This window comes from Monopterus albus, unplaced genomic scaffold, assembly GCF_001952655.1.
Source record: "Monopterus albus unplaced genomic scaffold, M_albus_1.0 scaffold5.1, whole genome shotgun sequence".
Lineage (NCBI taxonomy): Eukaryota > Metazoa > Chordata > Actinopteri > Synbranchiformes > Synbranchidae > Monopterus > Monopterus albus.
The window spans coordinates 200,964-213,860 of NW_018127885.1; the positions used below are offsets into that span (position 1 = coordinate 200,964).

The 12,897-nt window shown below is 39.3% G+C and overlaps 1 protein-coding gene across 1 annotated transcript in view; it reads right to left on the reverse strand.

Annotated features, from left to right (window-relative positions):
- Positions 1-4,981, reverse strand: part of LOC109967329 (muscarinic acetylcholine receptor M2-like) — a 12,066-nt gene extending 7,085 nt beyond the window's left edge. Inside the window, exon 1 of the mRNA XM_020612835.1 lies at positions 4,938-4,981. The gene's annotated coding sequence lies outside the window, so the exon portion shown is untranslated. The remainder of the gene's footprint in view (positions 1-4,937) is intronic.
- Positions 4,982-12,897: the final 7,916 nt, after the last annotated feature.

Sequence of the window (12,897 nt, forward strand, 5' to 3'; positions counted from 1 at the left end):
TTGAGGCGCCTTAAGGGGCGGTTCAAGGAGGTGCACGAGCTAGCGATGAGGGCTCAGGAAGAGGCCGAGGCTAGGCAGAAACGAGCTTATGTCACTAGAGCTCAAGGGCAATTGTTTTCCCCTAAGGACTTGGTTTGGATATTCTGCCCTGAGCAGAAAAGGGGGTTGTCCCCTAAGCTGATGCACCACTGGCAAGGACCCGGGGAGGTCTTGGACCGGATCTCCGAGGTGGTGTACAGAGTCTGCCTGCCAGGGCGGGGGAGGAAGGTGGTGTTTCACCGGGATCGGCTGGCACCATATCACCCTCACGCTTTGACCCCACCAGCGGAGAGTGATGTTGGAACATCACCCGCCCCCAGCACAGAACTGGAGCCTCAGAGACTTGAGCATGAGGGTAGTACTGAGGATACTGAACCCAGGAGGCCAGGACGCATCCGGCGCCAGCCAGAGAGACTGCAGGATTTTGTTATGGGATGAGGGTTGTGGGGACACTTAACCCTCTTCCAGATGGAAGTTTGGAGAAAACCAAAGTTGTGTGCATTTATTGTAGTAATGAACTGCCCTTTCACCGAAGAACAACAAGTCTGAAGTACCATCTTTGGGCCAAACATATTTTGGCAGATGTTAGTAAAGATGCCAGTGCTGATACAGCATCAACAAGCCGTGCTCTTTCATCCGAAAATGTTAATAAGCTAGTCTGTCTGAGTAACCGGCTGAAAGAAGAGTATATTATATGATTGGTTAGCAGGAGGAATGTTGCCTAGATGAACACTGTAGAGACTGTTCATTTTGTCTCTGTACAGACATTTAATTTCTAAAATAGACCTATAATAGAAACGTTGATTGTTGAGATAACTGGAGGATCTGTTTCCTTAAACTAGTTTTGTTATACATTTCTTTACTTCAGATCAAGAATGTACAGTGTTCATTTTGTGTTTTTGCAGACATTTCCTTTCTGAAATGGTATTATAATAGATATGTTAATTGTTGAGATAATAAAACTGGAGGATATGTTACCTTAAACTAGTTTGACATGCATTTCTTTATTGCAACACATTTACAAGTAAATCATAGTATTTAAAATTTGTGATTAATTGTGATTAATAACAGTGCATCACTGCGATTAACTTGATTAAATTCTTTAATCGATTGACAGCCCTAGTATAAATATATAAATGGTTTCTTTTCAAATTCATTTCAAATTCCCATTTGGCCTTGGAAGTCACAGAATGTCCTGTGAGAGTATATAAATGTGTGAGAGTCAATTTAAAAAAATGTCAGGTTGGTATGTTGATCCTCCAGGCATATAGAAGTAATTTCCTAACAACATCACTGACTCCTGGATATGAAATATGTACTGTCTGGTTTGAAAATTGGATTTTCATTTGGGAAGTTACTGTATTGAATGCATGTGAGTGCACATACATTTGTTGCCCATGTGTTTTGCTTGTTGACTTCCAAATAAAGTGCAACTCAACAGAAGTTGTGGTTTGTTCAATGTTAAGATATGACAGATTCCCTGAAGCTAAAGAAGGTTTAACTGCAGAACAATTTCTGCCTCCTGAGTGAGAAAACAGGGGACTTAAATTACTCTTAGGCACTGACACTGCCTGTTCTGTGTGATAAAGAAAGACTGTTTTAGTGAGTACAGACAAATTTCCACCAGAGCCACTTACGCTACAGATCCAGGCCCATGCACGGTGCTGTTAGTTGCATCTACAAAACAACATATGAGATGCACATAAGAATACCTGCTCTTTTGTGTTAATAATGGGTGTGTTTTCAAAATGGCCCCAGGTAACCAGACTGGCAGCAAAACAATAAATGAAGTCAAAGTATCATTACAATTGCTATCATGTTAAAAAAGCAAGACATCAGGAACATCAACAATAGTCCTACAATATACAGAACACAGTACAACAATGTGATTAACTGATGTGTTTTGATCAGAAAATCAATGTAAAGACACTTAGATGACATTACAAGGGTTGTTGCATGCTGCTGAAACCCTGTAAGTGGCTCCATTAAGCCACATGATAACATCAAACTGTACCTGAGAGATGTTTCCGTCTGCTCTTACAGCCAGATGAAACTTCATTACAGCATCTCTAACTCTATGACTTACTCATCAAAGGCCCATTCAAGTCCTTTTCTGTTGCAGCTGAGAAAGAGCTGGTGTGTGTATGTGTAAACATCCATTACCCAGCCTCGACAGCCTATTATTAGTAGGTTTGCCTTGTGAGGACAATGTGGTCTCGTAGTGAATTTGGAGTATAGGCATTAACTGAGGATAATGTAAGAATCAGGGTCAGATAGTTGCATTAATTAGGTTGAGAGAAAAACATTTTTTTCACATGATGACATTAAATCATGACAAAAAACAGATATAATAACACTTAAACCATCACATGTTTAGACTAGACTTTTGGCTAAATTAAGGTTACTGTTTAAGGCTATAGTCAAGGATATAGCGGTATCATGTTTCTAGAAAATGAATGCAAGTCAATGCAATGTCTTCCTAGGTAGTGGTGAAAAATGTGTCTATGTCCTTTTAAGTCCTTTTAAAAGTAAAAGTAGTAATACCATAATATAGAAACAGTGCAGTCCTGTGCTGATCATTTTTAAAGTGCAGATGTAACCTGTTCTTAACAGTAAATTCAGGTCTGCTTTAACCATCTTAGCCAGTGCAACAGTTAGTAGACTGAAGTGGCTCATATACTGCCACATGATGTCTGTATATTTTTGTCCTGCCTATTGACATGCATGAGAAGGTCAGAATATTAGGAACACCTCAGACTATAATGTAGTCCAGTACAACAACACCTTTAACTATGACCACAGTAATGAACATATAATTGAATTTATGCATTTATGCCAATCTCACCAAAAAAGTGAAACATTTTGAGCTTCATAAGCACAAATGTTAAGGCAGAGGTGTTGCATTGAAGTGCATACAGGGGACAGCATCTGCATGAAGCTGTTTTACTGACTTTACTGCATAGCTCACTTTATTCAAAGATGAGCTTTGAGAGGTTGGTAGGGCAGAGAGGTCAATGTAAAACTCTACTAGTTAACCAAGTAAATGTGCATTGTACATTTTGTGATGCTGTATGTGTAGGATGTGTTTTTGGTGTTGATTGTTGGTAACAGAGTGGAGGGACACTGCCCTTTCACAAACCCATCTTCACTTGTTTCCTCTATTCAAAATAACATAAGACCTACATTACTGGACCTCCCTAATTGGTATTCAGTGATACTGGATAAAGTCAAAGAGGCAAAGAGTATTTCTTTGACAGGCACAGAAACAGTAATTAGATCCAGCAGATGCTGTCTATAACAGCTGTACCAGTAATATGCTTCTGCAGTAAAAGAGTACTCGTCTGGCAGACTGAGCCTGGCTTCAAAAAGCCTGTTTGATATCATGAACGATGCGGCAGTCGACTGCAGAGCTAGCAGTTACCGACAGATGAGACAGTCTGACAAGGGCCTTGTTTGCAGAGACAAGAACAGGTGTGGAAACACAACTGTGACTGTAGCCATCAGAGAGAGTACACAGTTTGATCAAAAGCAGAATTTAACAACTACAGGGATCGAAGTGTAGATTTTAATTATTTCAATGCAAAAAGGAATTTAATCTCATAAGTAATTTTTGCTTGTTTATTTGTTTACTGCCTTTTCTGTACAAACATATTTCTAACTGGAAATCAGTTTTTACAGTCAGAATTTCAACTCAACCAGCAGCTGCAAAGCATAATATACAATAAGTGTACACGTGATATAAAGTTACCTAGAAAAACACAGTGTATACACTTACAGTAGACTGATGCATTGTTTGACACTGTGTAATTTGTAAAAGCAACATAAGACAGATTTGAAATTGTTTTTCAAGGCAGCACTTTACAGCAGTAGTTCCAGATGTTACTGCACTAGTTGCCATAAGTACATTTGTTGTGATTTTTGAGGTGTGTCCTTCTGCTGAAGAGTGGGAAATTTCACATCAACCTGAGCTTTAGTCTCACACAGCAGTGTAATAAAGAGAAAACCTTCTGAATGTTGGCAGCTGTACAGTGGAGCCACAGAAAACAAAAAAACACAAGCAAGTAACCAGGGTGGGACAAAATAAAACTGAAATGATACAGTACAAAGAAGGGAAACAATGTAAATAACACTGCCACACACATGTAGTAAATCCATCTCAGGGGACAGGAAGAGTTAATAAGGAAAGATTAATAAACATAACTTGGTTTCATCTTGTAGACCTGCAGTTTTCAGGGAGGACGTGCCTGCTGGAAATTTTATTTCCCTATTAAGCACATAGTGTAATCAGGGATTCCTTGGAAGCAGGGAGACTAGGGAATCCAGAGGTGGGATGCTGCCTGAAACCTTTCAGCTCAGGACAGAAATAAAGGCAAATATTTCCAGAAGAGCCTTACGGGAACAAAAAATCCAGTAATACTCTATAATAAATGGGTAATTTGTCCAGAAGCTAAGAAAGGGTAACATTTCAATCAATATATTAATCTATTATTAATGTATGAATTTTTCATGTTGTGTCTGAGTCTGCAGGGACATTTTCATCAATTATTTAATGTCCCTATAACAGAATATATCGTTATATTTTATAATTTATAATAGTTGTATAAGATTTACAAGAATGTCCATATTTGATTTTTATCATCTTTGAAATCAAGTGTTTCTACTTTAAAGTAACATGCTTCACATGTTTACAACAATTTAGATCCTTTTAGGGATTTTGTGTGGAAATAAAAAATATAGGAAAAAGATATTTAATCTCTATAGATGTGCTAAAATCTAGTTGCCTAGGCTACCAGATATAAAAATCTGTTTGAAATCGTTTGTTAATAAGTTAGAGATATTTTCTAAAAAAGTATCCTCACCCACAGCAGGTAGAAATCCACAGAGAAATGTTATCTTACCTTGTGTGCCAGGGGTGACATGGATGAGCTGTTTTAGTTTTGTCCATGTTACACACTTTTGTCAACACAGTGGAGCAGAGAGGGAGGCAGACAGTAATGATGTTGCTCCTCCTCTGACACGAACCAGTGTGTGTGTGTGTTTTCAGCTGACAGAGTGGGGAGGGGTTATGAAAGCGATTTAACTCCCTTAAGGTAGGGTCACAAATTTAAATAAACAAGAGACGGAGAGAAAAAATGTCAGTTTCAGGATCATAGAGAGCACTGGCCTCTGCAGCACAAACACGTCCTGTTCACCTGCATTACAAAACCTTGGGCAATCACGTGGAGAGATGTCTGAGTAGCTGTGGGAAGAAATAAAATGGTAAAACACAATTTAAATGAGGCCAAAATGAAGGGTTGTACTTTTATTCTGTTGCTGCAGGATACTGACCTTTAAGGCTGTTGTTCTGACCTTTTAACCAAACCGGTGACGTAGTCTGCTCCAGTTGGAGGATGACCTTACTTTGATGGAATTACCACAGAGAATAATGGTCTCATAATCACAAAACAATATGGCAAATGAAACAAGGAGAGTGGCATCAAACAGAGCACGTAAACATAATTTGATATGTGAATATATGAAGTGATTTATTGTGCTTGTCTTGGTCCAGACTGCTCACATCAACACTGTGAATTGATTGGCTGTGATCCTGTATGTATAAGCCTTTACAGTGATTTGACATGGTATATGGTTTTCATGTTTTGACATAGGAATCAGTATGTAATAGGAAGCTATAGTTGTGCATCCATGACCATAAGCTCCACTTGTACTGTTTCACCATTTGTCATCAACACAAACTGATATGAGGCTTTGACCAGGGATGGACCAGGACATAAATGAACAATAAGAAACCATAAAATCACCAATTACTTTTCCAGCTGTCGCACCAGGAGTAAGTGGTATTATTTATTCAGTGCAGTAAAACCATAATCTTTTCCTCATCATAATGTTGTCTTTAATATCCTACACAGCTGTTTCATTTGATTCTTTATGACACTTTTTGATTATTAACTTCACATTTGTGAGTGATAACTGGGCTAACTGTAACACATTACTCTGCAATAATAATCACTGAATAATTTTATACCATTTCCTGCAGAATATGTCAAACACTTTCAATAACATTTAGTGTTTAAATCATGTAGGAAATATAACTGCAGTGGAACAATGTCTCAAAAGGTATTTGTTGTCTGACCATTTAAGCATAATGAAGTATTGGACAAGTAAGCTAACATGATGCTTCCTCTGGGCGATGGCTTGTGTGGATTTAAAGCTCAACACTGAATGCAAGATTCATATGGGTCCAGTTGGGTCCAGTCCTTTCAGGCCACTGGCAATTGCTTTGCATGGTAAGGCCTCCTCCTTGTACAGGCACTGAAATGGTATCTGCATAATTAAAGGTCTCAGTTTCATTAAAGGCTTTACCCTTTGTTTTACTGTATAATTTGGAAAATGCTTTTCCTGTTGAGTTACACACAAAAAGCTATGTTCATGAAAGTGTTCAGAAATTTAAATAATCAGAAAAAATAAGGTTTTGTTTCACTGCAGCAGGGCATATTATTATTAGTATGGGACAGCACCATGAGTGATAAAAGCCATCACACCTCACAGGCACAAATACAGACACACACTGCTTTTTCATACTAATCACGTCTGTCATCATTCAGATTCTTATTGTTTACATACACTTACCAACTTCCCATTTTTCTTGATATTGTACTTAAGTACAACAGTCTCACACCATAACTGTTTATAGATGTTAGTGTTGTCACAATAAGATAAACAATAAGAGAGGCTCTTTCCTCTTCATCACATGAAGTGCAGGGAATTAGGTCATCTAGTTGGAGCCAGAGCCGCTGTTTGAATGGAGAAGGGCCACACAGTACCAGTCTAACACTTCTGACAAACCAGCCTCTAATTTTCTAAAGTTTACTGGTGCATATCAACCATCACTGGGTCCAGGACCAGTCCGAATGCGAGCACTTGGAGTCTGATCAACTACTGGCACTGATATTACCTCTAGATAAATTAGTCTGTGTTCTTCATCCATTTATGGTTTAGTCAAAAAGCTTTACATTAATATAAAAAAAACTGCAAGCTTTTGCAAAACACAGAGATTTAAGGTAATAAACAGCATTCACTTCTGTTCTGCAGTTAGTGTAATGTTTGTCCAAATTTGCCCTCCCAGGCTTCTTCCCATATCAGTTGTGGATTTAAGTTGGTGTGGCCATTAAAATACATGTGGGTACCTGTTCTCATGCTTCCCATCCTAGACTCTTGTCAGAATAAATGTCATGCACCTGTGTTTGTGATAAAGAGTGGGCCAAGCAGGTTTTAAGGCAAATGCAACTTTAGGTCAAAATAAGCATTAAAAATGCACTGCACTGCCCAAACAGAACAAACACGGCCTGGGCTGCGTTTCTCCTCGCACCTCAGTGTGAGCGCCTTCATTCATGACAGAAAAATACCAAACACACCCATGCACAAAAAAATCAGATTTGTGCTCAAGAAAAATTGTGTAAAGTGCATTTGAAATGGTGCCAGCTTTGTGCTGGCAGAGAAACAGAGCCTTTTATGTGTTAATTAATGAGCTTTTGAGGTGCTGGTAGATGGACTTTGTGCAGAACCACGGTATCTGTATGCCTCTAATTCTAGTCTTTACGCTAAGCTAAACTAATTAACTGACTGACAGAAGCTTCATACTTACCAGATAAACATGAAATCTTTTCAACTAACCCTCAGCAAGAAAGTGAATATTGTACGTGTACCTTTTATTCTGCAGATGAACTGATAACAATAAAGCAAAATAAAAATACCAGTAAATTCTGTTAGAGATACCCAGCCAATACAGTATTGCCCTTCCATAAAGTTGAGGGTCTCACAAGAAATAACATAACTATCTAGCCCAAGATATCCCTTATTTATAGGCTAGATTACACTACAAAACACTGATTCCCATAATGTAACTCAATAACATCTTCATTTCACTGTGGCAATTATTAGTTTGTAACACGGGTTAAAGGGAAATGTCTGGTGCAGTCAGAACCATGTCACTATCTCATGAAGAGATTGCTCTTTACTTAAAGGCCCCATTAAATGTTCAGTCTGCAGACACTGGGTAAAAGCTCTTACGTCGCTGCCTCCTACCAACTGGTTGGTTTGTGAATCTGCTGCCATCTGGAGGACTCATGTCTGCCTTTTCTCTGTCCAGTGATTCCTCATACAATCCTCTCTGAAGCAGAGAGGAAAGTGATCAGTTATTGTACTGTAGGGCAGCTCTCATCCTCTGTTTTAATACCAAGTGAATACTAATGTCTTAAGAGGTTTTGTCTGGCCTTTAAAAAGGTAGACAAACACTGCATGTAACTGACAAGATTGTAAAACTAAAAGTGCAAGTAATCTAACAGGCCTGCAGCCTCTTACAAACCAAAATCAGTGTCCAGGATGAAAGGGCAGCAACAGTATATGGATGGAAACAATTAAACACCTATAACTATGCGGCAGTGTTTTGTGACTGAATGAAGCATCCTTTGACAGTAACTATGTTTCATGTGATTTAGATAACAGACTTCTGTAAGCAAATTAATTGCATGGGGCAGAGTTTGACTGAGAGTACTAGAGGCCTTTTGCAACTGCATGTCTCTGTCAGTTGAGTTTGCTCAGTCTTCATGGAGATAGCAGCTTGTCATCATGCTACCTAATTATTGGGGTGGGGGGGCATCATGAATTGTTTGTGAATGTCCTTGATCTTTCTCCAGCTGTCTGCGGACTCCTGATGGACGTCGGATATAAATAAATTATGTTGTCGGGTGTTGTTACCAAAATTGTACCAAATAATCTTTACTGTCTGATCACTGACCTTTTGAATATACTGCAGAATGTGATGTTTGAAACATGCAGAATAAGCTGCGCTTAAGTAAAGATTAAACAATCGAAAGTACGTGTTGTGTAACACACAAATATCTCTCACTTGGAGGCTTTGATCTCTGTGGAGTATAATGAGCATCAGGGTGCTGATAGGCTGCATGTTTCACCATTCAACTCATACTCAAGGTCTTCTGAGGCTCCATTAGTTGAAGGAGGCAGAAACGTTCCTGTTGTTCTGATATGCAGTGGCATGGCAACAATACTACACATCCTCCTTTTAAAACCTGACCAGCATGAGTTATCATTTTCTTACAATAATAAGAAAATAGTTTTTACTGTTGACCCATGAGGGGTCAACAGTAAAAACAATTTTTTCTCCTACATAAGAGCGTGGAGAGCAAATCAAAAGAGACATTGGTTTTAAACCTAATTGTTTCTTTGTAGCGGTTGTGTTTATTTGTATTTATCTTTCTGTCTCCCTACTGAACTCAGCATTTAAACCTATTTTGTAAAACTTCCTTGTTTGGCTATTGTAACACCAGAATTTGTGACTAATAAAGTATGCTGTCTGTCTGCCTATCTTTCTAGTTGTTTTGTATTTATAGCTGTTTATGTGACCTTTTTTGCATCTCATTGTAGTAATTCTGTGTCTCTTCATGGCTGTTTTGCATCTTTTTGCAGTTGTTTCACTGACTTAAAAAATAGAGTCACTCCAAACAGAGGTTCTGGCACAGGGGCCCCCTGACCCCTTTGGGCCACAGAGGCTATGCTCAATAAGCCTGTTTTGTAATCCACCACAGTGCTGGTCTGTTGGCCTCTCATTTTCCTGTGTTTGTGCATGCACAGGAAAATCCCTCCATGTTCTCTTGGAGTAGACTATAACACAGTGGATTGGCAGTAGTTTGCATGATGTGGGGCTATCTGCAATGGAAATCATATGTAAAGTGAGGAGATGAATTCTGACCACAGCTCAATCCATTCTCATCCCATTTTTACTTAAAACTATTGAGAATATGGCTGTTCACTTGAGGTCAAATTCATTCTGATCACTATGAGACAATATATGACAGAATTTTTCTCCCTATGTGCACCATGCATGTCTGCATTAGCATAATCATAACAGTCATTTTGAAATAATGACACTGCCCAGATATGATTAAGCATCATGAATATGCATTTTTATTCATCTAAGCTTATTTTATACAAGTACATCATTTGGGAATGACATATTCATATCATTTGTATAGAGTTGGCCATAGAGCTCTTAGGGCTGACTCACACAATCATCTGCTGACCAGTAATTTGAATTATTGGATGTGGTCATGGAGAAAAGTTAGCCACAATGTGTAGTCTTCATTTCTGAGCCTCACCTTATTTTTCCATCACCTGACATGGAGGCTCAACACTAAAGGACAGTAGTCACCATGTGAGCAACTGATCTCTGGAACCAATGTTGTTTTACAGTAATCAGTGCTGACATGCAGGCTTTAATCCAGTCATAGTTCTATTGATACACAGTTTGTTCCGATCCTGCTCTTTCTTTTTGGTGCAGTATTATCTGCAAAATTGGTGTTATTGGTGGTCAGTTACTTTTTAACTCTGTTTGGACAAGTACTTCTCTTTTTGTACAGACAAGGATGCACTCATGTTTTTGTCTTCATGCTGTTTGGTTTTGCCTAATGTTGTGTCAGGTTATATAAGGGACATTTTCTTTTCAGCTTTATTCTTTATAGTTGGAATGACAAATAAAATGTTTTAATTTTATAGTGTGAACCTGAGTATGATTGGTGAGTTATTTAACCAAATTTTAAAAATATTCCTTAAGCTTGTGAAAAAGGTAGAGGGGAAGAAAATGTAAAAACCCTTAGTCTTCTTTCACATGCATCTAAATATATGTTTCTGATATTTACTCTGGAAGCATCAGATTCAAATTTGTCTGTATAAGATGCTTATGCAAACATGTTACTGAGCATTCGCAATTTATGAAAAAGGCGTGCAATGCAAATCAGCACTGGCAGTGCAGATGAAGTACTCATTTCTCTCCTACTCATGTTGGAGTAGGAGAGATATTGGGATTCAAACTCATTATTTTGACTCGTGAATTCAAAATGGCGACTTATTAAATAATAAATAAAAGTAAAAATAATGAGGTAGGTCAAATAAATACATATTCTGATTTTTCTCTAAATTAGGTAGTTATAATTTTGACTTACAAAATCACACTTATTAAATACCAAGTCTAAAGCGTCAGTATTTTCACATTTGCACATTATTTTAATTGTTATCATGTCTAACTTTTGTGCTGTTGTATACAAAAGTTTGGGAACCCCTGGACATATGCCATATTTTGTTGATTTTTGACGTGAAAAGCAGTAAATACATCCCTTACAACATGCTCATTTATAAATGAGCCTTGCAAACACTTTATAGCCAGATAAGAGTCTTTCTAGTTTTGATGTATAGGATTTTTTACCCACTTTTCCTGCAGATCACTTCAAGCTCTAAGATATTATAGCACATCAGGGGCCAATCCAGCTTGCTTTGATCATATTCTTGTTCCCAAAGCCAACCTTATTTTCAGTTTCACTTTCTTTACATGACATTTTCATCCAGAATTTGCTGATATTTAGTGAAATGCATTCTTCCCTGTATTAATGCAATGTTTTCTGAGGCCCTGGCTGTCAATCAACCCAAAAGCAGAATATATTTCACCCCCATGCTGAACAGTTGGCATGGTGTGAACAAATGCTGCTCCTTTTTTCTCCAAACACACCATTTGTCCCCAGAATGACTCTAGCTTAGTCAGATGTTGCTTTGCAGACTTCAGACGTTGACTTTTGTGGGCATTTTCAAGTTGAAATCAGTCTGATAGTTTTTATATCCTCTGCCTGATATGTAGGAATTACAGTAATTTGCTTCATTTTCAGACCCTCAGTCAGTTACTTAGAGGAGCCTGCGGTTGTGGAGTGTTAACACAAGGTTTCAAGATTCACTGAATTTATCAGTCTGGAAATGTCATCAATTTCTGATATTTCATGCTGTACAAGTCAGCTAAGTCCTAATGAGTTAATGAAGTTCTGAGTATTTTACAATTGCCAGATTTTTCTTATATTTTAAGATAATTAAATAAAAAGTAAAAGTGTATTAACATTTTTAAAAGGTTAATTTGTAATACCGGTTTGCTGAAGGGCTTGTATTTACTTCTTTTCACATAAACAACAACAAAACATGTAATTTGCCCAGACTTTTGCATACTGTGGCGACCCTGACCGGCCATCGATGTTCATGTGTTTTGTTGTGTGCAAATGGGTTTGACACTGTTGTTGAAAACTGTGCATGTAACTCTGTAACGCTCCAGCCAGCTTTGAGAGATTGATGGAGCGGGTTCTCAAAGACATTCCCAGAACCCTCTGTGTAGTTTCCCTGGACGACTTGCTGGTGCACGCGAGGGGCTTCACGCAGGCTCTGGACAACCTGCGTGAGGTTTTAAACTCCATCAGAGATGCTGGACTACGACTGAACCCAGCCATGTGTCACCTGCTTGCACGTCAGACCAAGTTTCTGGGACATGTGGTCAGCGAGGGGGGCGTGGCTACGGACCCGGAAAAAGTGGCTGTGGTGAGAGACTGGCCCACTTCGCAGAACATAGCGGAGCTACGCAGCTTTCTAGGACTGGCATCCTACTATCGGCAGTTCGTGAGAGGGTTTGCCACAGTGGCAGCGCCCCTCCATCAGCTGACAAACAAAGGCCGGGGGTTTGAGTGGAGCGAAGACTGTGCTGCTGCTTTTGGTCAGCTAAAGGCAGCGCTGGTGGAGGCACCGGTCCTCGCTTATCCCGACCTCCAGCAACCTTTCATCGTGGACACCGATGCCAGCGCGTCGCCCCTGCGTGACCAACGCCTGTCGCCAGTGCAGCCGCTTGGAGGAGCGAGGGCAAGAACCGTCGGAACCGTCAGCAGGGCTGAGTGACAGTCACCAGGCTCAGGAGCCGTTCACCCGGAAGCAGCTCGAGCAGCAGCAGCACGGCGCCCCCGTGCTTCAGCCAGGCCCGCG